At 43.9% G+C, this 24,793-nt stretch overlaps 1 long non-coding RNA gene across 1 annotated transcript; it reads left to right on the forward strand.

Moving 5' to 3' along the window:
- Nucleotides 1–602: 602 nt before the first annotated feature.
- Nucleotides 603–24,217, forward strand: LOC129633152 (uncharacterized). The gene is made up of 2 exons (XR_008704924.1): nt 603–814; nt 23,423–24,217. It is a non-coding gene; the product is annotated as an uncharacterized LOC129633152 (long non-coding RNA).
- The last annotated feature ends 576 nt before the right edge of the window (nt 24,218–24,793 follow it).

The raw sequence follows: 24,793 nt of genomic DNA on the forward strand, positions 1-24,793 counted from the left end.
AACTCTCCTCCAATAACACGGACTTGTTCAAATGTCTCACTCACTCAGGACCCTTTTTTCTCCTGGGAAACTGGCAAACTGTTCCAGCTAGCTCAGGAGAAGGCCGCTCCTAGAGGTCACATTCATATTTGAACCCAGCTCTTTGTTTTCCAACAGCGGGATTTCAGAGCAGCTTTGTGGGCTGGTGGGAGAGACATCTCGGCTCTGGCCGCCTTTTCATTACACCTCAGATCACATCCTGTAATTGGCAGCCGAATCCACTCAGCCTAAGATGGCTTTCTGCATCCATCCATCCTTTGCTGCTGACTTTGAAGGGATCAAAAGAGCCCTGTTTATTTTCCTAATCTCTCTAATCCTCATAACTATCCCTGCGAGGATGCAGGTATCATCACCACCATTTTTCAGATGAAACGAAGGCCCAGAACGTTTTAGTGACAGGCCCAAGGTCACCCCCAGGAGCTGGTGGCAGAGACTGGGGAGAGAACTCAGACCGGCTGATCTCCCAGGCCATTGGTCTCCACTAGACCCTGCTGTCTATCTGAATTCCCCCTGCAGTTTTAATTGAATATCATGTTCTTCTTCACTTCCTGCCTTAAACAGAGCAACAGCTGCCACTTTGCCCTTCTGAGCCGGCTGGCGGTACTTCAGTGCTGGGTGAAGTTATCCTGGGATATGAAGTGGGTGAAGCGTTGCAGGATAAAAGAGCCATCAAAACGGAAGATATTCACCAAGGTATAAAAGGGATGCCTTGACTTTACTGCTTTCCCTGACTTTCAGATGACATCGTGTCTAAGAGGGAAAACTGCGTGGGAGGGTGAGTATGGGGATTAGAGGAGGGGAATTTATGGAGGGGGGGAAAAAGATCTGTGTGTAATTGGATGAAAACTTCTCTGAAAAAAAAAAAAAGGCATCAGTGTTATTGGTGAGAAGCCTGATATATGCTGTTGTTGGACTGTCCTGGGTTCATTTTTTTTTCTTGCGAATGATGCTATAAAGTTTCAGGAGGGTTAAAGGTAGGAGGACTAAGGTTTGCTTTGCCCCATTCTGTCTACCGTACAGTGACTCCAGCGGTGGGAATGGAACTTTGGGGTGTTTCAGAACCACCGCGGCCACTGGGGGAAGGTGTCGCTTTGGGGCCCTGTCCTGGGAGATTGTGGCTTAGGAGAATCTGTGGTCGCTTTGGAGGGGACGTTTAGGGAGGGCTGATGGCTGGCCGTCCTTGCGCCCCCGCCCCTCATATGCATTTTGGTAAGGGGGAGGCCTGTCAGGAAGGCCTGTCTGCTCCACCCTCAAGGCATTTTGCAGGGGCCTGTCTGCAGGCGGAGTGAGCCTCCCAGGCAGAAGGAGAGGAGAAGCTCGGCCTTGGAAATCTGAGCGGTTTGGTCCAGGCCAGGAGGAAATTGAAAAACTTCCCAAGCAAAACGTCTACTTCCCGAAGAGATAAAAAGAAGCTCAGGGTTATAAATCCGTGCCAACCTCAGGACCCAGAGGTCAGGGTCAGGCTGGGGGCTGGAGAAGGGACATCAGCGTGCCCGCCCCAGGGTGCGGAATGCCAGGTGGGAGATCCGGCGGGGCACAGGGAGCCCCAAAATGCTGGGGTCCCAGGGGTCCACGAGGCACCAGCAGACGCTCCCCTGCCCCCGTTCAGAGGCGTGGCATCGGGGTCCACGTGGCTCCCACGCGGGGGCAGCGGTCATGCCGGGACCCTCCCCACGCGGCCACCGTTTGTCTGTGTCTGTCTTCCTCCTGGAAGCCAACTTTGACAAGTTCACCCAGAGGAAGCACACCCTCCGGGAAGACGGTGAAGGGCTGGCAGCTTCTTGTTTCCTAAACCCAGAGCCTGAGCTGAACCAGGAGGCTGGCTGACCAGGTGCCCAACCTCAATTCCAAGTGTGGGGGGAAGGGGGGGGTCTGTCGGTCCAACTGGACCCCATTTAGGGCATGTGGGCCCCTGAGAAGGCAGCCCTAATTACCCTCCGGAGCGTCTGGAGTGTTCAGGAAACCATGAGTTATGACTGCCTCAGTGCAGATGGAATTATGACTCCGGGCGCTTTTGGCTATTCACTTCCATTTGCAGGAGCTACTTATTGCAACCTGCCCACATTCCCGCTCTGAAAAGGGGTTCCCATGCCCTGCCTCACCTCAGAGTCTCAGTCACCCCAATTTACAAAAATTTGCAAAAAAAAATTGTCCTTAGAACCAAGGAAACACTTGATACCTTTCCCACAGAGGCAAGGAGGCCATTTCCAAGGGCAAAAGATAATGCTGGGACTAAAACTTCTGTGTTTCTGTATTTTAACCACTTCCCACTGCTGGGGAATGAGACAGGCAACAATCAGGCTGAAGTGAGGAGGGGGGGAGAAGTTTTAAATAATTTGACCTTAAAGCGTGTTCCCCTTAAGGATGGCATTGTAGTGTTAGATAGGCCCTTTGACCTTTCTAGGCCTCTCATTTTTCACTCTATAATATAGCTGTCATTTCACACAGTAAGCAAATCATGAATCTTAACCTCCTCCGAAGGGGCTTGAGCTCCATAATTGAAAAGCGGCAAAAGCTGAGCACAATATGAATGTGTGATTGCTTGCTGTAAAATTAGGAACTCAATTGTGGAAGCTTGTTGGGCAAGCCTCACAAAGATACAAGGCCATGTTTTAAACAGAGCTATCATGTTCAATAAAGACTTGACTCTCCCCTTGGAGCAGTCCTCACTAAAGGCCATCTCAAGTCTCTAAAATGGTATTACAAATAAGACAGAACTCAGGACAAGGCATGGAGAAGGCAATGGCACCCCACTCCAGTACTCTTGCCTGGAAAATCCCATGGACAGAGGAACCTGGTGGGCTACAGTCCACGGGGCCGCTAAGAGTCAGACATGACTGAGCGACTTCACTTTCACTTTTCACTTTCATGCATTGGAGAAGGAAATGGCAACCCACTCCAGTGTTCTTGCCTGGAGAATCCCAGGGACGGGGGAGCCTGGTGGGCTGCAGTCTGTGGGGTCGCACAGAGTCGGACACGACTGAAGCGACTTAGCAGCAGCAGCAGCAGGGCAAGGAGTTGGCAAGGTGTAGGAAAAAGGGCAGTGATCAGGACTTGGCCAGCCTGCATTCTAGTCCCAGCACTAGCTAGTTCATGACCTTGGGTAAGTCATTCCATCATCCTGGTCCTTGCGCTCAGCATGTTTTTGTTTCATTTTTTAGTTGTAAAAGAACAGTCAACATAAATTTACCCTCTAAATAATTTTTTAGTGCACAGTGTTGGTAATTATACGTCATTCATGGTATTATACAACAGATTTCTAGAACATTTTCATCTTGTATTATGAAAACTCTATACCCACTGAAAAACGTCTTATTTTTCCCTCCCCTCAGCTCCTGGCAGCCACCATCCTATTTCTGTTTCTATGAGTTTACTTTAGCTTTCTCATGAGTGGAATTATGCAATATTTGTCTTTTTGTGACCAGCTTATTTGACTTAGCAAATCATCCTCAAGTTTTATCCATGTTTTAGTACATGCCAGGATTTCCTTCTTTATTAAGTCTGAATAGTATTCCATTGAATGTCTGTACACATTTTCTTCACCCATCCATTTGTTAGTGAACATTTAGGATGCTTCCAGATCTTGACTATGAGAATAATATTGCAATGAGTGTGGATGTGTGACTATCTCTTCAAAATCCTATTTTCAATTTTTTGGGTATGTGCCCAGAAGTGGTGTTGCTGGATCATATGGTAGTTCTATTTTAATTTTTTTTAGAAATCTTGTATTGTTTTTCATAATGGTATATCATTTTATAATCACACCAACAGCGGGAATTCTTTATATTCATATTCTTTATATCAAGTGCTCATTATTTTCTGAGGTTTGGCTTTGTTTGGGTAGTGGCCATTCTAACAGTTTTGAAATGGTATCTCATATTTTTATTTGCATTTCTTGATAATAAGCAATATAGAACATCTTTTGTTTGGTGGCCATTTGTATATCTTCTTTGGAGAAATACCTGTTCAAGTCCTTGGCCTATTTTTAATCACGTTATTTGTTTTTTTGTTGTTGGAGTTCTTTGTATATTCTTGAGATTAATCCCTTATTTGATAATTGATTCACAAATATTTTCTCCCATTCTGTAGGTTTCCTTTTACTCTGAGAATTGTACCCTCTGCGGAACAGAAGTTTTAAAGTTTGATGTAGCACTACGTGTCTGTTTTTGCTTTTGTTGCCTGTGCATTTGGTGTTATATCTAAGAAAACATTGCTTACTCCAGTATCATGAAGTCTTTCCCTCTGTTTTATTTTAGAACTTTTATAGTTTCAGGTCTTATATTTAGTACTTTAACTTTTGTATATAGTGTAAGATAAGTTCAGTTCAGTCACTCAGTCGTTTCCGGCTCTTTGTGACCCCATGTGCAGCATGCCAGGCTTCCCTGTTCATCACCAACTCCTGGAGTTTGCTCAAACTCACATCCATCGAATCAGTGATGCCATCCAACCATCTTATCCTCTGTCGTCCTCTTCTCCTCCTGCCTTCAGTCTTTCCCAACATCAGGGTCTTTTCCAATGAATCAGTTCTTCGCATCAGGTGGCCAAAGTAATGGAGTTTCAGCTTCAGCATCAGTCCTTCCAATGAATATTCAGGCCTGATTTCCTTTAGGATGGACTGGTTGGATCTCTTTGCAGACCAAGGGACTCTCAAGAGTCTTCTCCAACACCACAGTTCAAAAGCATCAATTCTTTGGCACTCAGCTTTCTTTATGATCCAACTCTTACATCCATACATGACTACTGGAAAAACCACAGCTTTGACTATACAGACCTTTGTCGACAAAGTAATGTCTCTGATTTTAATATGCTGTCTAGGTTGGTCATAGCTTTTCTTCCAAGGAGCAAGTGTCTTTTAATTTTATGGCTGCAGTCACCATCTGCAGTGGTTTTGGAGCCCAAGAAAATAAAGTCTGTCACTGTTTCCATTGATTTTCCCCATCTATTTGCCATGAAGTGATGGGACCAGATGCCATGAGCTTAGTTTTCTGAATGTTGAGTTTTAAGCCAACTTTTTCATTCTCTTTCACTTTCATCTAGAGGCTTTTTAGTTCCTCTTCACTTTCTGCCATAAGGGTGGTGTCATCTGCATATCTGAGGTTATTGATATTTCTCCTGGCAGTCTTGATTCCAGCTTGTGCTTCATCCATTCTGGCATTCCACATGATGTATTCTGCATATAAGTTAAATAAGCAGGGTGACAATATACAGCCTTGATGTACTCCTTTCCCAATTTGGAATCAGTCTGTTGTTCCATGTCCAGTTCTAACTGTTGCTTCTTGACCAGCATGCAGATTTCTCAGGAGGCAGGTAAGGTGGCTTGGTATTCCCATCTCTTGAAAAATTGTCTGCAGTTTGTTGTGATCCACACAGTCAAAGACTTTGGCGTAGTCAATAAAGCAGAAGTAGATGTTTTTCTGGAATTCTCTTGCTTTTTCTGTGATCCAATGGATGTTGGCAATTTGATCTCTGGTTCTTCTGCCTTTCTTAAATCCAACTTGAACATCTGGAAGTTCTCGGTTCACGTCTTGTTGTAATTCACTTATTGTATTATTGAGCCACCAGGGAAACCCATGTAAGATAAAGGTCCATCTTTATTCTTTTGCATATGGATATTCAACTTTCCAAACACCATTTATTGAAGAGACTATCTTTTTCCATTCTGTAGCCTAAGTATCCAGTTAAAGATCATTTGACCTTTAACATGAGGGTTTATTTGGGGGCTCTCTATTTAGTTCCTCTGGTTTATGTTTGTCTTTTTGTTGACACCATACTGTTTTTATTACTATAGCTTTGTAATATGTTTTGAAGTCAGAAAGTGTATGGCCTCCAGCTTTGTTCTTTCTCAAGATTGTTTTGGGTGTTTAGGATTCTTTGAGATGCTGTATGTATTTTATGACTTTTTTTCTTTCTACAAAAACCTGCCATTGAGATTTTGATAAGGATTGTATTGAATCTGTATATGGCTTTGAGCTATATGGACATTTTAACAATATTAAGTCTTCCAGTGAACATGGGATTTCTTTCCATTCATTTATCTCTTCTTTCATTTCTTTCATCACTGTTCTGTAGTTTTCAGTGTGTAAGTCTTTTACCTTTTTGGTTAAATTTATTCTAGGGTATTTTATTCTTTTTGATGTTATCAGTTTCTTAATTTTCTATTTTGATTTTTACTATTGGTGCATAGAAATGCAACTGATTTTTGAGTGTTGGTTTACATCTTGCAACTTCGCTGAATTAGTTTAGTTATTCTAACAGTTTCATATTTGTAGAATCTTTGGGGTTTTCTACATATTAGGTCATATAATCTGCAAACGGCTAATTTTACTTCTTCTTTTCCAATTTGAATGACTTCTGTTTATTTATCTTGCCTAATTGCTCTGGCTAGGACTTCTAATACTATGTTGACTAAAAATGGTGAGAGTGGATATCTTAGTCCTGTTTCTATCTCAGAGGAGAAGCTTTCAGTTGAGTATGATGTTAGCTATAGGATTTTAATATATGACCTTTCCCTCTGTTCATAGTCTATTGAGTGTTTTCATCAAAAAATTTTAAAATTATGCCAAATGCTTTTTTCTGCATCAGTTAAAATGATCATGTAAATTTTGTCCTTCATTCTGTTTAATGTAGTGTGTTATGGTCATTGATTTTTGTCTGTTGAACCATCCTTACATCCAAGAGATAAATTCTACTTCATCATGATGTATAATCTTTTTAATGTGCTGTTGAATTTAGTTAACTAACATTTTGTTGAAGATTTTTACATCAATATCATTAAGGATATTGGTCTGTAGTTTTCTTTCAGTCTCTTTGTCTGACTTTGATATCAGGGTAATACTGACCTTGCAAAAGGAGTCTGGAAGTAGGCCTTCCCCTTCGATTTTTTGGAAGAGCTTGAGAAGGATTGAAGGACCAGTAAAGCCATCTGGTCCTCTTCTTTTCTTTGTTGAAATATTTTTGATTACTAGTTCAGTCTCCTTACTAGCTGTCTATAGGTATGTTCAGATTTTCTATTCCTTGCTAATTCATTCTTAATATCCCATGTTTTTCTAAGACTGTATCTTTTCTCCTAAGCTATACAATTTTTTAGAGTATAATTGTTTATAGTAGCCTCTTGTATTCCTTTTTACTTCTGTGCCATTAATTATAATGCCTCCTCTTCCATTTCTGATTTTCATTATTTGTCATCATATTTAAAGGGAAATTGTTGATCTAGATGGTTTCTAAAGCCTTTCTAACTCTGAAATTTTTTTGGCATCTCAAAGGAATATTTTATTTATTTTTATTTTTAACCCATTTGTTTTAATATGGATATACATATATATATATCATATCAATATATCACATATATATGTAGTGTCTGGTTTGTTGCTATTGTGCATCATTCTGCTAATAATAGTCTCGTACACCATAGGTTTATCTCAAAGTGTGTGTCTGTGTGTGTGCACCCACATAGGGAATATGCATATTAAAGTATATTATAAAATATTTAATATATGCACACTGGTATAAAGTAGAAAACAAAGAATACCCACTCGACTTAAGAAATGAAAAGTTACCAAAATAATAGATTTCTGTGTATCCTTCCCCAAGTGTGTTCTTTTTCCCAGAACAACTCATCATCCTGAACTTTGTGCTTTTCATTTTCATGCATTTCTTCACACTTTTATTATATGCATATATATGGATCCCTAAGAAACACGTGGTATTTTACCTGCTTTTAACTTAGTATCAATGATATCATGCTGTATTTATTAGTCTACAAGTGGTTTTGTTCTCTTAACTTCATCCACATTGATGAATGTCACTCTTGTTCATTTTCACCCTATCTAGCAGTTGATTATATGAAGGTACCACCATTTATGTGTACCCTGTAGATGGACATTAGATAGTTTCCATTGTTTTGTTTTAACCAACAATCTTACTCCAGATATCCATGCAGTATCTACCCTGCACTTATATGATATTTATTCTACCAGTGGACTACCTAAGGGAGAGGGAATACACATCTCCACCTTGACTAAACAATACCAAATTTTTCTCTAAGATAATTGAACCAGTGTACACTCCCACCAGCAGGGCACAAAGATTTCCCATTGTTCAACGTCCATATTATCACTTTGTCATTTTATACCCAATCTAATGGCATAAAATGGTAACCTGTTGTAGTTTTCACCTGCGTTTCCCTAATAACCACCATGAAAAGTCATCTCGTCTTATGTTTAGTGGCCATTTGTGTTTCCTCTTCTGTGAATTACCTCTTCAGATTTTTGTGGCCTACTCTTGATTTGTAACATAGATGAACTGTATTTACTACCTGTCCTGGGAAAGTCATAGATTGCATGACCAGATTTCACTCTTGTGTATTGTATTCTTGGAGAAGTTATGACATATTCCCACTTGTACCGCAAGAACGTGTGGACGAGCATCACCTTTCTTTAGGTGCATTCAGTGTGTCCATATTTTCTTCACACCAGCGGTTCAGGTGCAGAATGTGAGTCTCCTGTTAGGAAATCGAAACCTGGGGTCTTCAGAGCATTTGTTTCTGGGCTGATGGTGATTCTATCCAGATGGCCACCTGCACCACCTGGTCTGGAGAGGCCTAAGCATGCACTGGAGGAGACTGTGAACCTTCATTCTCCAGTAAAAAGTCGTGGAATTATGGCTCGTGCGCTAATACTGAGAATTTCCTGGGTTTTATGGAGAAATGTGTATTTCTGGTATTTTTCAACGTTGTAAAATGCTAACATTTATTTAGAGATGTGTCACAAGTGAAGCCAAAAGAAACATGCCCAGGGTTGAATTTGAGATTTCCCTAACAATTTTGGAGCAGAGTGTTCACTAAAGAAGGGTCGGGAGTAAAGAGGCAGAGAGCCTCTTCTGTTCATTCTTGTTTAACTCTTCTCGTGGAAAATTAATTTTGTCCACAAGGGGCTTAAACAAGTCAGGGTACAAGAGGTGATGGACACGTCCATCCACCTCAGCTTGCACATCTGACTAGTCTGTGGTTTATGTGAATTACTGCTGCCGCCACTGTCGATCATTGTCCCAGCTACAGTCATGGCGGTGGTCTGCAAAGTATAACGCAAGTGTAGAAAGCGTGTCCAAAATGGGTGCATCACCATTGGAGAAGACTAATCATTCATTGCCAGAGCCCAAAGTAAACATAGAAATTGTGGCTTTGGAGTTGAGATTGTTCACGGGACATTCAAGGGGCAGAGAGGAGAGGTTCCCGCCACCGCCAGCCCACAGTCACCTTCCAAAATACACACACACACGTCTGTTTAGAAAAGCATATCTACTGCATGCAGCCCTCATTCTGCTGATTTTAGTTTCTCCTATTTTACTTTTAAGCCAAAAGTCAGATGAATACAGAACGAAAAAAGCAAGAAAAATTCTCTCAGGCCTGAAATTCATAAAAGAATGAACAAACAGGCTTATCAGCAGATCATGAACCAAGCAAATATACCATCAATAAGGTAGTCAACTGAAGCACAATTATTAAGTGGAAGGTGTTGTGTGTATTCTGTATTGGGAGCCTCCTGTATCTGCCCCAGGGCCTACTAGAATAACACTGCCCTCAAGTGTTTTGAAATGTTCCACACCTGGATGGTTGTTTCAGTTTTCAATTGGCACCTTAGACACAGCCAGTGTAAGAATTATAGAAAAGATAAAGCTAAGCAGAGAATAAATGGAAGGTTATGGAAAGAGCTGGGCAAAGGGAGTCTTTGAAATAAATGAACCTTGACTAGTCAATCCATTTGCAGATATTTACCGAAGCTCTGCTATACGCTGTCAACGTCTCTGTCCTATCGGCGATATTATAGTATCCTTCCCTGTGTGCCTCAGTTTTCTCAGCTGTAAACTGGGGATGATAATAGTACCTGCCCTGAAGCATTGTTGTGAGTGTTAAATGGAATGACATATTTGAGGTGTGTAGAGCAGTGCCTGACAGGTGGTAATTATGCAATCAGTATGAAGGAAGGAGACAACTCTCAAGCACATGGAAACTGAGCAACAATAAAGACATCAATAAAGAGATGTGACAAGGCGGTGCGTTATTAATTGCCAAACAAGTGCTTCTCACCCCTGAATGTCACAAGCGAGGGCACAGAGCTCAGAGGGAGCCAAAAGAGTTTGGTTTCTCTCACTAGCCAAGCACCTGCCTTTTGCACGTGTCTGAGAAGCTGCACACTGAGTCCCTCCAGAGACACCATGGATCATGATGGGCTTTTGAGAAAAGACCCAGAGCTGCCCCTTAGCACGGAGGCAGTGCAATGGAGCGCTGGACAGTGCAGCCGTGGCGTCAGACCTCCCAAGTTCAAAGTCCAGTGCTGGTGCTTACTACTTGTCAGCCCCTGGGGAAGTTATCTAAGTCTTCTTGAGTCTCCGTTTCCTTGAATATCAATAAGGAATGATAGTAGTATCTGTTTCATACGTTAGCATGAGAATTAAATTGCTATTTAGTCGCTAAGTAGTGTCCAACTCTTTTGTGACCCCATGAACAGTAGCCCGCCAGTCTCCTCTGTTAATGGGATTTCCCAGGCAAGAATACTGGGGTGTGTTGCCATTCCCTTCTCCAGGGATTGAACCCACATCTCCTGCATTGGCAGGTGGATTCTTTACCATGGAACCACCAGGGAAGCCTGAGAATTAAATAAGAACATTCATATAACTATTGTGATCGAGTACATGGCATATACAAGTTAAATTGCTTATCCAAATGAGATGTGAAACCAGTTGCTTTTTCAAGATCTTTAAGGAAAGAAATTCCACAGCCTGCCATGTTGTTCAACCTGCTCCGGTGTTCCAAACTTCCTCCTGTTAGGAAATCCTCCCTGTTCTAAGTTTATATAAGTTGAGAGAACCACTAGAGATTTTTATAAACCAACTCATTCTACAAATGAGGAAATTGACCTGGAACATTAAAGTGATCTGCCCAAAGTCATCCAGAGGGTTGGTATCAGAGCTGGGGGCCTCCCAGGTCCCCTGAAATCCAGATCCACACTCTTCCTACAAAAGCTTCATTAACTGTTTCCCTCTACAGGTCCTCTCGTCGCATGCTCATTGTAGCAGGGACCCTTTGGTCCACGCGATTTAAAGGTATAGGCAAAGCCTTCCAAGCCCTCCATGATCTGGCCCTGGTAGGGACACTGAACACAAAACAGTGCCCCTCCTCCCCGTGTGGGCTCTGGATAAACTGCAAAAGCAAACCAAGTGTGCAAACATGGCCAGAACATCACTTTACTACTGATCGAGGCTAAACTGGAGAACACCACTTAGTATGAGGGCTAAGGGCCTGCCAGCTGACTCCTCATTAGGTAAGTTCCAGCCTGCAGCCCCAGGTGTGTGGACTGGTACAGAGGAGCAGATTTCCATGTGGCAGACATTCCAAGTCCCAAGAGGAAGAAGAAGAACAGCGCTGAACAGAACATGCTCTCTGTTCTTCCCAGTTTACCAGCCAGAGAAGTCACTGCACCTCCCAAGCATAGAGAGAAGTCAAGTGTGTGTGTGTGTGTGTGTGTGTGTGTGTGTGTGTAGGGGGTCCCCTTTCTTAGAAACTGAGAGTGGGAAAGATGTCCTTTCCTAGTTTCATCTCTTTAACCACTCCTCCCTTGCTCTCTACTCTGGTCTTTCAAACCACAGGTAAGGATTTGGCCCTGCTCACTTGCTGGTTCTGCTCACATTATTCCTCTGGAACACAGTACCCAGACCTTCTGAGTCCCCAAATGTCACATGCCCACTTATCTTTCAAAACAGTTCATGCATCAGCTTCCATATGAAACTCTTCCTTCCTCTTCTCATTTCCACCCTCAACACCCAAAGGGGTAGAATTACCCGAACATTTCTTTGTGTTCCCATTGTGTTCAGTTCAGACTCTCTTCTTAGCCCTTTTAACACTTTATTCCACTTAATCTCCTGAAGTCAGAGGCCACTCATATTATGTTGAAAGTCTTACACAAGACTTGGAACATGGCATGTCTTCAATAAAGTTTTGTTGAGTGGATGATGTTGAATACTCTTCCTAGGTATGTGATGGGCTTCCCAGGTGGTGCTCGTGGTAAAGAACCCATCTGCCAATGCAAGAATCATAAGAGACAAGCGTTCAATCCCTGGGTCAGGAAGATCCCCTGGAGGGGGAAATGGCAACCCACTCCAGTTTTCTTGCCTAGAAAATCCCATGGACAAAGGAGCCTGGCGGGCTATGGTCCATAGAGTCACAAAGAGTCAGACATGACTAAAGTGACTTAGCACGCACAGGTCTATGATATTAAGCCAAGTCCTTGTCTTCTTCCCTACTATTGGAATCTCATTCTTTCATTTACCCAATAAGTGTCAGTAGGTATGTGGTGGTGTTAGGTAGTGCAAAGACCTGTAGTTTATAGCCTCCCCTTTCTAGAATCTTAGAATCCACTTGTAAAGATCAGGTATGTTCGCCTGAAACAATCACATGCATGGGCATGATGGATATAATACTTCTTTGCACCTGCTTAACGTTTATAATTTACAGAGCTTATGTCTTCATAATCTGCCATTTGGTCTGATGTCCACCCTGTGAGTCGGAGATCGCTCCCCAGCCTCATCTGATGTATTGTGAAATTGGGCTTGGGAAGCATCAGATGACTTACCAAAGCATACCCAGCTGGCAGATGATAGAGCTGGAGCTTGAATCCAGACATTTGGCTCTTAACCCAGTGTGGTCTTCACATTAAGCAGCCAAACGAGTGGTACAATGGAGGGTGTTTGGTTACACCATGAGTGGAAAGTGGCAAGTACACCCTGCTAGTACTCTGCTGGTGTCCCTGTAACCTTCAGCTAGGTTCCAAGGTCAGTGTGTGTGCCACCTTCCTGAATTCCAGCTCCCCACCCTTTGATCAAAATCTGCCAGTAGGTGAAGCCCAAGGTCTTTCTGCCAAACCAGTGGGACAAGTTAGAATTTAGGAATTGAAAAGAGTAGTACCGAAGGTGGAATGTTAACTATCCAGGTGCACTGAACAAGCTTGAATTTGAAAGAAATGCAAATATAGATGATATCAAAATGTGAATAGATTCATGTTCTCCTAGCACTGAAGCTTCGAGTCTACATTCAAATCTTTATATCAAAAGCGTCTCTTGAAGACTATGTGGGATGGTAATGGAATGAGCAACTCTGAGTGGAAACAGAGTCATTTTCTGGCCAAAAGAGGGGTTATGATAAACAAGCCAGGGAACGGAAATCATTCCAAGAATGAGTGTGCTGTTTGTTCCTCTGTCTGAACAAGTGACTGCCATTTCCTATCTTCAGATTTCCCTTGAAGGATAGAGGCTTTCCAAGTCTTTTGCCTAACTATCCTTGTTACAGTGCGTGTAGTTTCCTTTAAAAATACTTGAATGCAGACAACATGATGTGTATGGTGAGTGAATATCGTGCATATCGGAGACACATACTCAGAAATAAACACCACAGAAGAAGAATAGAAAACAGTTCAGTTCTCCTGATCTAAAAACCTGTATCTGAGACCAGGTTAATTAGCATAAAGGATGGTAAAACATTTTTTCATTTGTGAAATCAATGGTGTTCAAAATAAATGATTGCCTAGAAAATTTCTAAAGGCATGCCTTCCTTTGTATAAATCTGGTAATCTACTATCTTCAGGAGGCTGCTCTTGACCTGAAACTTCGTTTATCCTCTGTCCCTCACACTTGGCAGAAGATGTGTGTGCAACCCTATGAACTATAGCCCGCCAGGCTCCTCTGTCCATGGGATTCTCCAGGCAGGAATACTGCAGTGGGTTGCCATATCCTCCTCCAGGGGATCTTCCTGGCCCAGGAATCGAACTCGTGTCTCCTGCGACTCCTGCAGCTGTATACAGGGAAGCACTTAAAAACAAAGTACCTCATGACAAAACTGAAGTATACCAAAGATAGGGAGAGAATCTTAAACTGAGTGTGTTGGGGCTAGGGCAGTGGGACAGGCATCTGTCTTCAGAGATCTGGAAAACTGTGTCTTGGGAGAAGAGTTAGGTTATGGAAGTCGGGAGAATGAGTCTCAGTCCTAATCCCTGGCAGAGAGTCAGCACCCAATAAAGGTGTCTTGCATTGATTTAGAATTACAGCTAAATTGACCGCCAGTGGGTTGGCCAGGAAACCAATCAGTATTTTTGTCTCCCAGTGCTCACTCAGCTCTAGCTACTCTGGCCTTATAGGTCTTTGAACAGATCAACTTGACTCTTGCCTTGTGTCTGGACTTTCTTCGCCCTCTTTCAGGAATCTTAAATAGCCTTCCCGTGCCACCCTATTTATAATCCCAGCCCCATTCCAGTAACCCTTATTCACTTTCCCTGTGGTATTCCTTTCTGTAGCACCTTGGATCCTCTGCCATATATATTTTTTTATTTGTGGGTTATCTGTCTCCCTGACAAGGGAATACACTCCTTGAGGAGAGGGGCTTTGTTCCCAGCAAGTTTGCCTTTTAATGTTGCTGAGATGCATTTGGTGAATGAATGAATGAACTAATTCATTTATAGTATTGTTCCTATGAACTTCCAGATTCAAACAACTAATTTACAAGGTAACTTTTGGAATGTAAGTCAGTTCATATATAGGGACTTTCTGGACATTTGTGTATGTGTGAATAATGAAATACAGAAGTGATGTTTACTAAGTCATTTAAACCTAGTCTCACCTCAGGTTGAGCTGTGGACAATTCAAACCTCGAGGGAGGAACAGGGATGAAGTTCACAGAGCCCTGAGGTCAGCTTGAGGTCAGCTCTGTCTATATGGGGACAGAGCAGGGGCTTCACTGAGTGGAAGTTGAGGCAGAAAGCCCGGAACTAAGCTTCCAGTGGGAGAATAGCCATCCAGCTGTGGAAACCAAAGACCCCTGTGGGTCTAGGTCAGTGGTGGGCAGTGCAGACCAGAGAAAGTCTCCATTATGATGCCAAGGAGTGAACATCAGGGTGAGGAGGCCATTGAGGAGAGAAACACGGATGTTCAGGAAGAGTGAGGGAGTGCTCAACTTATGTTAGGAGAAGAGCAATGGGCAGAAGAGGGAGCCGGACCTGGGGGTTTTTGGAGGAGGCTGCTGGGAGGAGGTGGTCTTGCAGCTGACCTGGAAACACGGATGGGTCTGCCTCAGCTGGGATGGAGTGCTTGTCCTAACCTGGACCAGGAGAACTGGCCGTGCAGAAACAGGGCCCTGGGCGCTATAGCACAAAGCTCTATGCTAGCGAATCTAAAAATACCACCCTCTCTATTTTTTTTCTTCCTTCTCAGTCTCTTACTTTTCTTCTCGCCCTCCTTCCTATTTTCTTCCTTCTCTGATGATCCTTTCTGGCAACCCTGGGGCTCACTTGCTCATCCTCCCTCCCACTTCCAGGGAACCCCAAACCACCCCTGCTCTGGGCCCACCGGGTGGCCAAAAGCTTACAGGTCGCCCTGCTGTTCAGGTACAGGTTGGCAGCAGCTCCAAAGGCCCCCCACCCCCCTCGACTGAGTTCTCTCAAATGCCAATTAACAGGTGTCAGAAATGCTGGCCCCGGCTAAGAGACCCACGTCTGCATAACAACCCAACTATTTTGGCTGTCCACCCCGCGAGCATAAATATCGTGGTGTTTGAGCCCTTGGGGCCTGTGGAGTTTACAAGTATGCTGTCAAGATCTCTTCATTGGGCTAGCGCTTGAAGTGCTGCCAAAAAGCCAGGGGACTCCTGTGCTTTTATGTGTTCCCAAGCGCAGGCTGCCCTGGCTCTGGGAGGAGCCCTCTGGGGACCCAGTGTCGGTGTGAATCTCAAACAGCAAGCTGACATTCCGGTTGGGAGTGTGACAGGGCATGCCTGGCTGATGATGCCAGGGCGGCAGGTGACACGGGTCCACCACAGAGGGGGAGAGAAACTGGAGCGGCTTCTAGTTACATGTCCTCAGAGCTCTGAAGGATGGAATCGGGGTCGGGGGCATGGTTATACAGTGATGTTACAGAATCCGGATGTCCTGATCAGACTGAGACCACGGAGATGGGGCATTCAGAGGTGAGTGTTCCCTCAAAAAGGCGGAACATACACATAGTGTGACATACACACAGTGTGTCAGACGTCAAGAGAAAGAGTGGGCATCCATCTGCTGCTCCCTAGATGCCTCTCTGAGGAATTCCTTTTCCTGGGCCGTCTCCCCTCCTCTCTCCTCCAGGCCTCATGCTGGCCACTGAGGTTCTAACCCAGGGTAAACATCTGAAAACACCGTGGCTGCCAGGGAGGAGAAAAAAGAGGCCAGGGTGGAATGGGATGGGGTGGGGCATGGCGACAGGAAGAGCTCAAAAGATTCTCAAGTTGGGTGACTACCAAGGTTTTGTCCCAGAGGGCAGTTGGGCCCCTGGCCTGGAGGGCCTGGAGGGACCGGGTGTAACGTGTTCTTCTGCCGATGGTGGCAGCCTTGCCTCTGCCTTGACCACCACACCGCAGGCTCTGCTCAGTGTTCAGATCTGGGAGGGCTTGATGGGCCTTTTGTAAACTTGCTTCCACCCCAATAAGAACTGGATTGAGTGGTTTGAGCCAACTTCGCCTCAGCCACTTCTGCAAAAGCAAGTTGGAAAAGTCCACAGAAAGAGGCCTGATGGGGGAGGGGGTGCTATGGAGATGTCCCCGCAGGATCAGCCTGGGTAGGCTTTTGTGATCCTTGTCCTAGAGACTCCAGTGAGGAAGGTTTTCCTGATTTCCCTAGCTCTGTCACCAATTGTCACTGAAGCCCAGAATATTATACACTTTACATTTGTGGGAACCAACCCCCAGAGAGAGGCATTGACGTATACAAGATCATATACTTCTTTGATGGCAAAATCCAGCTCCTTGGTCTCTAATAAATACTCTTTCTGCTACACTATTTCTTGTTTTCTCAGCCTGGTACATAACCCATTAACTTATCAAGATGAGATGATAAAGTATTAATATGAGAAGTCAATGCGCCCTTTGGAATATTTCCTGTCCCTTCAAGTATGCTAACAACCCTTTGTGAGCAGACAGAGGTGGCCTTTATGCCTTTGCTCCCTGGTCCTGATTTAATGCTACAGTCCCTGTGCAGTGTTTATCTCATGCGCTCCTGGACCCTGACCATTTAAGGGGCAAACAGCCCTGAACTGTCCTGAGAAAGGCCCAGATGAGCCTAATAAGAATCCTGAAATGATGCAGTGTCCTGCCCCTCAGTGGTTAGAATTTGCAAGAAGTTGTCTGCCTTGAAGTGAGAGCCTGTAGAAGTGAAATGGGAAGTTTTCAAAAGGATCAGGTCAGGTCTCCTGAAATCTTGTAGGATGAAAATAGAAAACAAACGCAGTTCACTCAACCCAGGAAAACAATGTATTTCTCTGCTCTGTGGTGGCTGGAGGTCCTTGACCTGTAAAATCTGAAGAGAGTATAGGTTTTAGAAGGTTGTGGGTGGGATTGCTTTTCTGATACAGTGCGTGGCCCCTAGATGGCCAAAGGGGAGCATCAGACTCTTAATCTTGGCCCTTTTGGGGGAGGGCCATGCTGGGCAGACATTTTGCTGATCATAATCACTTTTATATGTAACTGGACCTTAATTCATTTGGTGTCTGAGCTACGGAAGGGCGGCACAGATTAGAGAGCTATGTCTGTAACTGAAGAAATCTGCGCCTGGCGTGCATTTGTGGGGAAATTAAAAATAAAATGAAGCTCATCTGAAAAATGTGTGGACTAGAATTAGCCATCTCCTGACCGGTCACGCATGGAACTTGTCGGAGATGACCAGGACAGAAAAGTGAGACCTGGGCAACAGATCGGGCTGCGCTGCCCGCCAGGCCCTTGGGAGCCTGTCATAATTTATAATGGATTATCTTAGGAAATAGATGAGGACGGCTTGTGTTCAGGAGCCAGGAAAGACTACTTTGGCTTAAAAAAAAAAAAGGCCCAGAAAACATGTCTCAGAAACGCGTGACCCATTGTTATTTATTCCACAAGGTTTTTAATGCTTTGACTTGGTTTGAATTAACGCACCAAGTCCTGTGCTACGAACATGACATTTGAAGGGAGCTAACGTCGCCAGGTCAGGCAAATGGTACCCCTTTGTAGCACTGGTGTTTAGGCTCCTGGTCACACGCTTTACCGTAAGGTAGCTATTCAAATGTATTGGAGTCTTTACAGTTTATGCCTTGAGTTTCAAAAACTGGGTCTTATACACACATATCCACACACCCCTGGTGGTACTTTCCCTCTGTGACTTCTTTCTTTTTCAGCGCTGCCCTTGATGTCCATTTCATTTGATTTCACCAAGTGTAACTGCACTGGACCAACGGCATTTGCGTGCACACATAGGAGAAAGGCCAGTAGCTTCTGTTGACTCGCCTCTGAGCAATGTGATGGTACGTTATATAAATTCCGTTTACCTTCACAAAGACCCTTGGAACACTCTCATTCTGCTGATTTTACTGGTGAGACAGTTGATGTGTGGAGAGATTACATGACTTGCCAAAGTCTACCATCCTATAAGGGCTTCCCAGATAGCTCAGTGGTAAAGAATCTGCCTGCAGAGCAGGGGACGTGGGTTCGATCCCTGGGTTGGGAAGATCCCCTGGAGTCAGAAATGGCAACCCACTCCAGTATTCTTGCGTGGAGAATTCCATGGACAGAAGATCCCAGCGGACAGAGTCGGACATGACTGAGCACACAACGCTCACACACCATGGCTTTAAGCCTGGACAGGTGCGCCCAAGTCAGAACCCTATGGCAATAGGGCAGGATCTGCGGGATCAGAGTTCTGATGCAACAGCCAGATCCATTTCAGTCCTTCACTCCCGTAACATAGTCTTCAAATCCAGGCTTCTTTTCCTGGAAACAATTATGAGAAAAAAAAAATGCACTTCAAACTTGCAAAGGTAATGGCAATTAAACAACTCCCTTTCCATTGTCAGCTGGGTTTCTCTGCTTAGCAGAAAGTCTAATGGGCTGTTATACAGGATGACAGAGACAGATAATGAAAGTCAAGCTTGTTCACACAGCTTCCTTGAAAGCTTGGTAATTAACGGCTTTGCATTGTTCTTTAATAACAGTCACCTTTTAACGAACTGCCATCAAGGTACAAACTCCGAAGCCTATTTGCATTTCAGCCGTGTTCTATGTGAACACAGCCACCAGGTTTTCATTCAGAGGAGCTGCATTTCAAACTCTGTAGAAAGAGAGACCAAGAGGTGGCTGTTTGTCCACAATATATCTGGACACTTAGTGCATCAGAGGTAAGATAGGAGCCTTCACAAGTGGGTTTCGGGGGAAGCTTCAGGATTGAAAGGGAGGGCTGATGAGAAGCCTGGATGTGATGTACAGTCCAGGCCTTCTTATGTAAACTCATCTATGTCACCCAGCAATGGAGTGTGAGTGTGTGTGTGTGTGTGTGTGTGAGAGAGTGTGTGTGATTGTGAGTGTGTGGGTATGTGAGTGTGGCTCTGGGGAAAAGGTCAATGTGTTCCGAAAAGGTCAATGTGTTCCTCAACAACGCCTGTGTAGTTGGTGGTGTGGAGGATGTCACAGCCCGCCTGCCCTTGAGGGATCTCCAAAGCAACAGAGCCCCGGGCACTCTCACTCCTGCCACTGGGGTGAAGGAAAAAGGGATCAGACCTTTAACAGGTACCTACTACGTGTCAGGCACCATGCCAGGCGCACTCTCAAATCTTCTTAATCCTCGTCACAGCCCGCTGAGGTCTTCTTCCCTTTATAGAGATGAGGAAATTGAAACTAAGACAGGTTAGGTTACTTGCCAAACATTACATAACCAGTCGGTAGCCCGAGTCACGTCCACGTGCCCCGGACTCCCAAACTGAACTCTTTGTCCCCTGTTAAAACGTGAGAGTCCCTGCGAAAGGTGGCATGTGGGACCCTGTCAGTCATTTATACTGTAGCGTAATGAAGTGACCCTACCGTTTCCTGAATGAATGAAAGTTTTGCTTAAAAAGCCTAAAGGTTCTAGATTCCACAAAGGAAAAGAAAGAACACAGAGAAGGGGGATGGTGACCACAAAGATACACGTCAGTCACTTCCTGGTTTGGCTCAGCCCTGAATATCTCTGGTGGTCCTAACAGAGCAGGTGACAGGAGAAAAGGAAGTGTGAGATACACTGTCTTTCTTCAACTCTCATTTCTGAAAAGACATTGGTGGTTCAGATGGTAAAGAATCTGCCTCCAGTGCAGGAAACCCGGGTTTGATCCCTCAGTCAGGAAGATCTCCTCTAGAAGGGAATGGTAACCCACTCTAGTATTCCTGCCTGGAAAATCCCATGGACAGAGGAGCCTGGTGGGCTACAGTCGCAAAGAGTCAGACACGACTGAGCAAGTAACACTTTCAAGGAGAAGGAACATAGCTCTTATTTTCAATTTAGGGTATCACAACTCAGGACATAAAAGCAGAGCCCCTCCCTTGGCCACAGCAGGGTCTGCAGAGCCTCCAGGGTGAGTACAGCTAGGAACTCTTGCCACTGGGTGTGTTCCTCAGACCACTCTGCTCAGCACCACCCCTTTGGCTCCTGGGATGTAAGGACCAGCTTGTCCCTTCCAAGCTACGTGGCCTCAGACATGTGACTTGCCTTCTCTGTTTATTTGTGAAGTGGAAATCATGATGCCTACCTAGCAGGATCACCATGAGAATTCAATGTAATGTGCCAATAGCATTAGTGAATGGTAACCAAGGCTGCAGTACAATCTACAGTCAGGATACAAGAGGAATTTTGATCAGAAAGCTTTGGGGTCAAGTGGACCCTGCTTATGCGTGCTAAGTTGCTTCAGTCATGTCTGACTGTTTGCAACCCCATGCACTGTGGCCTGCCAGGCTCCTCTGTCCATGGTATTCTCCAGGCAAGAGTACTGGAATGGGTTGCCATTTCCTCCTCTAGGGGATCTCCCTGACCCAGGGACTGAAACAGCAACTGTCATGTCTCCTGCATTGGCAGGCGGATTCTTTACCACTAGTGCCACGTCGCCACCTAACTTGACCCCAGCCATCAACAAAATTTTCACTCACTACACCGTGTAAACTGAGGGATGATAAGACTTTGGGCTCCAAACCCCAAACTACCTCTTTTATGCAAAATTATGTTCCTTTGGGCTTCCCAAGTGGCGCTGACACAACTGAAGTGACTTAGCATCCACGCATGCATATTCTTTTGACAGTTGCCCCAAACATCCTTTTCTTAATTCTTTTGATGGGTAACATGCTAAATTGGTGGCTACCAACACTGGCCACCCATTGGAATTGTCTGGGGAGCTTTTAATAAATGCTCATGCCTGGGCCCTATCCCGGATCTCCCAAATTAGAATCTCTAAGAGGGACCAAGGCATTAAAAAAAAATACTTCCTTAGTGAGTCTGAGTTGCCAAAGTTGAGAACCCCTGCACTGAATTATTTTACTCCACTGGAATGTAAGTACCAGGAGGCCAAAGAATACAGCATGAGGTCTTTGGAGCTTACCTACAACTTTACTCTTGCTGTTATTGATTTTAAAAGATGTTGGTGACTCTAAGGGGCTTCCCTGGTGGCTCAGACAGTAAAGAATCTGTCTGCAATTTGAGAGACTCAGGTTCAATCCCTGGGTCGGGAAGATTCCCTGGAGGAAGGCACAGTAACCCATTCCAGGATTCTTTCCTGGAGAATCCCATGGACAGAGGAGTCTGGCAGGCTACAGTCCACGGGGCCACAAAAATTCGGACATGACTGAGCAACTAACACTTCACTTCTTCACTTTGATGACTCTAAATTTCACTGTAGCAAGAGCCAGAGGTGAGACACAAGGGGCTAAAAGGCAAAGAAAGGAGAAGTAAGCTCTAGGTAATTATAGAAGAACATGTCATACTGCTAAGAAAATCCAGCTGCTTATCATTCTAAGGATATTTGTAACAGGAAAGGACAGATCTCTTGGAAAGAGGTACAGACACTATACTAGAGTGGAAAAAAAAATTAATTCTTTTTTGTGGCTTCTGTTACCTGCTGAAATGTCCCATCTTTTCATTAACTTTGAGTATATTTTTCTGCATATCATTGAACAGGTTTAAAATAGCTGCTTTCAATATCTGTCCTAACTCCAAAATCTAAGCTACTATAGGATTCTTTTTTTCAAAAAGTGGGTCACATTTTCCTGGTTCTTCCTATGTCAGGTAACTTTGTTTATATCTTGCTTATTGCATTGTTAAGTTGTAGACACTCTGTACTTAATGTCTTTGTTTTAGCAGCAATTAATATGGTGGGATTCAAACTTCAAACTATCTCTTGGGTAGCACTGCAAATCTCAGCTCTTCTTCTAGCCTTAATGGGCCTCTCGGTCTGCTCATGTAATAGCCAGAGATTTGAGCAGTTTACACTCAAGCCTTTGGAGCTCTCCCTTGCTGCCTCTTTCCAGGAATCTCTTTATTTTCTTGTGGCTGTGGTTGCCTTTAATCCTCTGGTTCTACACGCCAATAAGATCAGGAGTTTTTTTTAAAGTTTTCGTCACCCTGTATGTTATAGACTGAAGCCAGCCTTCCCCCAACCCCCACCCAAAAAAAGAGGAGGGAACTCACTCCATATTGTTTCCTTCTTCTCAGTGTCTATCCAAAATCTGTCCCCAGAATCTACCTTTCTAGTGTTGAGGTTTATTTTATTTGGTCTGTAGTTTATGGTGGATCTGGTATAGAGGCTGAATTGTTTATACTGTAAACAGAACCAGTCTATACATGTAAGGTTTCAACTTTGCTGGCATTGGGGAATTATTTCTTAATTACTTTAATTTCATTGTGATGTGCATTACATTTCCATTTTCATTCCTAACCTTCTTGCTCTATCTTTTTAACCTTAATTGGGCAATTGGACAAGGACTTTTGTCCCCCTTCTTCTATTTTGTAGATATTTTCAAAGAATTGATTTGAGAATTCATTGATCCTCTTTTCTAATTTTCCTTTTGTTTATTTCAGCTTAGTAAAAGTAAAGTAAGTAAAGTCGCTTAGTCGTGTCTGACTCTTTGTGACCCCATGGGCTATAGCCTACCAGGCTCCTCTGTCCATGGGATTTTCCAGGCAATAGTCCAGGAGTGGATTGCCATTTCCTTCTCCAGGGGATCTTCCCAACCCAGGGATCGAACTCGGGTCTCCAGCATTGTAGACAGACGCTTTACCGTCTGAGCCACCAGGGAAACTTAAATATTTGTAATTCTGGGAGGAAAGCATAAGAAATAATTTTGTGTAATATTCTGAACAGAAACAAGGAGATCGAAAAGTAAGTTTTTCATCTTAATTCATCTATGACCAAGAAGATAGAGAGGTGCTTAAAAATACAGAGAAGTAGTAGGGAAAGAGAACTCTTTCAATGCATTGCCAATGCCATATTGGTGTTGGATGATTTATTTGCATCTTAGAACAATGTCCTTTCTTTCTTTCTTTTTTTTTTTTAGGTATGTAGTTTTGAATGGCCTACTTAAAGGCCTTTGCTGAAGCATTGATGACAAGTAACTGGAATAACCCAGCCAAGTTCTGACATCAAAGAGGAATAAGGACATAATCAGTGAGACTGGAAGAATGGAAGTATTTCTCCAAGATGGACTGGAACTACAGTATTCCAAATGGAACTACATCTAAGAAACTGACAATGAAATTACACATGTGGCAGAGATTTCTCCCCAGGATGGAACTCTTCTCCAAGCTGATAAAATGCTATTTTTTGTGACCACTTACAAAGTGGTTGCTCTTAAGTGGTAGCTATCAAATGTCAAAGGGAAGCTTAGCTACTAAAGCTCCTGAGTACTCCAACACCTTAAACCTGGAGAGGATAATACAGCAGGAGGAGCAAGGGATCCCCCAATAGATCATTAGTCCACTCACTGTTCCCGAGTACAGCAAACATTTGGGTCCCACTCAGCTCTGGAAAAAGTGGCTTGTTTTAGGGATGTGACCTGTGGGTTCACGGCACACTGTACACAAACACAGAAGGGGTGCCAAGACATGCTCTAGGCTGTGCTCAAAGCATTTTATCCAAAAGGCACAAGAAAGACTATTTCTCCAAATGAACGATGGCTGAGTGTACAAACTTTCCTCATTTGTGTATATGCTTTGCCTCCAAAGTTTGAAGCCCTTTAAAAGTAAGGCTCATTGCACTGAATAAACGATGCAAGTTGTCAATGGTTAAGTGATCAGCTAATAACCCTGCTTGTGACTGATTTGTTTTTCTTCAATAAAGTTGCATAAAACTATGAGTTGACTGGATTAATCACTATGGGAAAGGGGAAATGAAAATATTTCCTGCCATATTGGTGAATATTTTGCCATGTTCAGTAAAAAGAGCACAGTCTGTTATAGGCTGACATATTGATCGACCTGATTTATGCAGAATTAATCAGCTCTTCAGAAGGTGTTGCTTTAGTATGCGGCACGTGATACTGGCAGCCCAGAAGGTCACAGATGGACTGGAACCCAACAGGTTTGAAACATGTATATGGAGTTTGGGCATCCCAGGTGGTGCTAGTGGTAAAGAACTTGCCTGCCAATGCAGGAGACTTGACACATGGGTTAGATCCCTGGGACAGGAAGTTCCCCTGGAGGAAGGCATAGCAATCCACCCCAGTATTCTTGCTTGGGAAATCCCATGGACACAGGAATCTAGTGGGCTACAGTCAGTAAGGTCTTGAAGAGTTGGACATGACTGAAGCGACTTAGCACAGCAAACATATGGAGTTTAACTATTTATTTTTCAGATGCAGCCCCTATCTAATTATTTTTTTTTACTGAACCTTGTATATTTGACAACTGAAACAACCATAACATGGGAG

This window comes from Bubalus kerabau, chromosome 18 (genome assembly GCF_029407905.1).
Source record: "Bubalus kerabau isolate K-KA32 ecotype Philippines breed swamp buffalo chromosome 18, PCC_UOA_SB_1v2, whole genome shotgun sequence".
NCBI classification, from domain to species: Eukaryota; Metazoa; Chordata; class Mammalia; order Artiodactyla; family Bovidae; genus Bubalus; species Bubalus kerabau.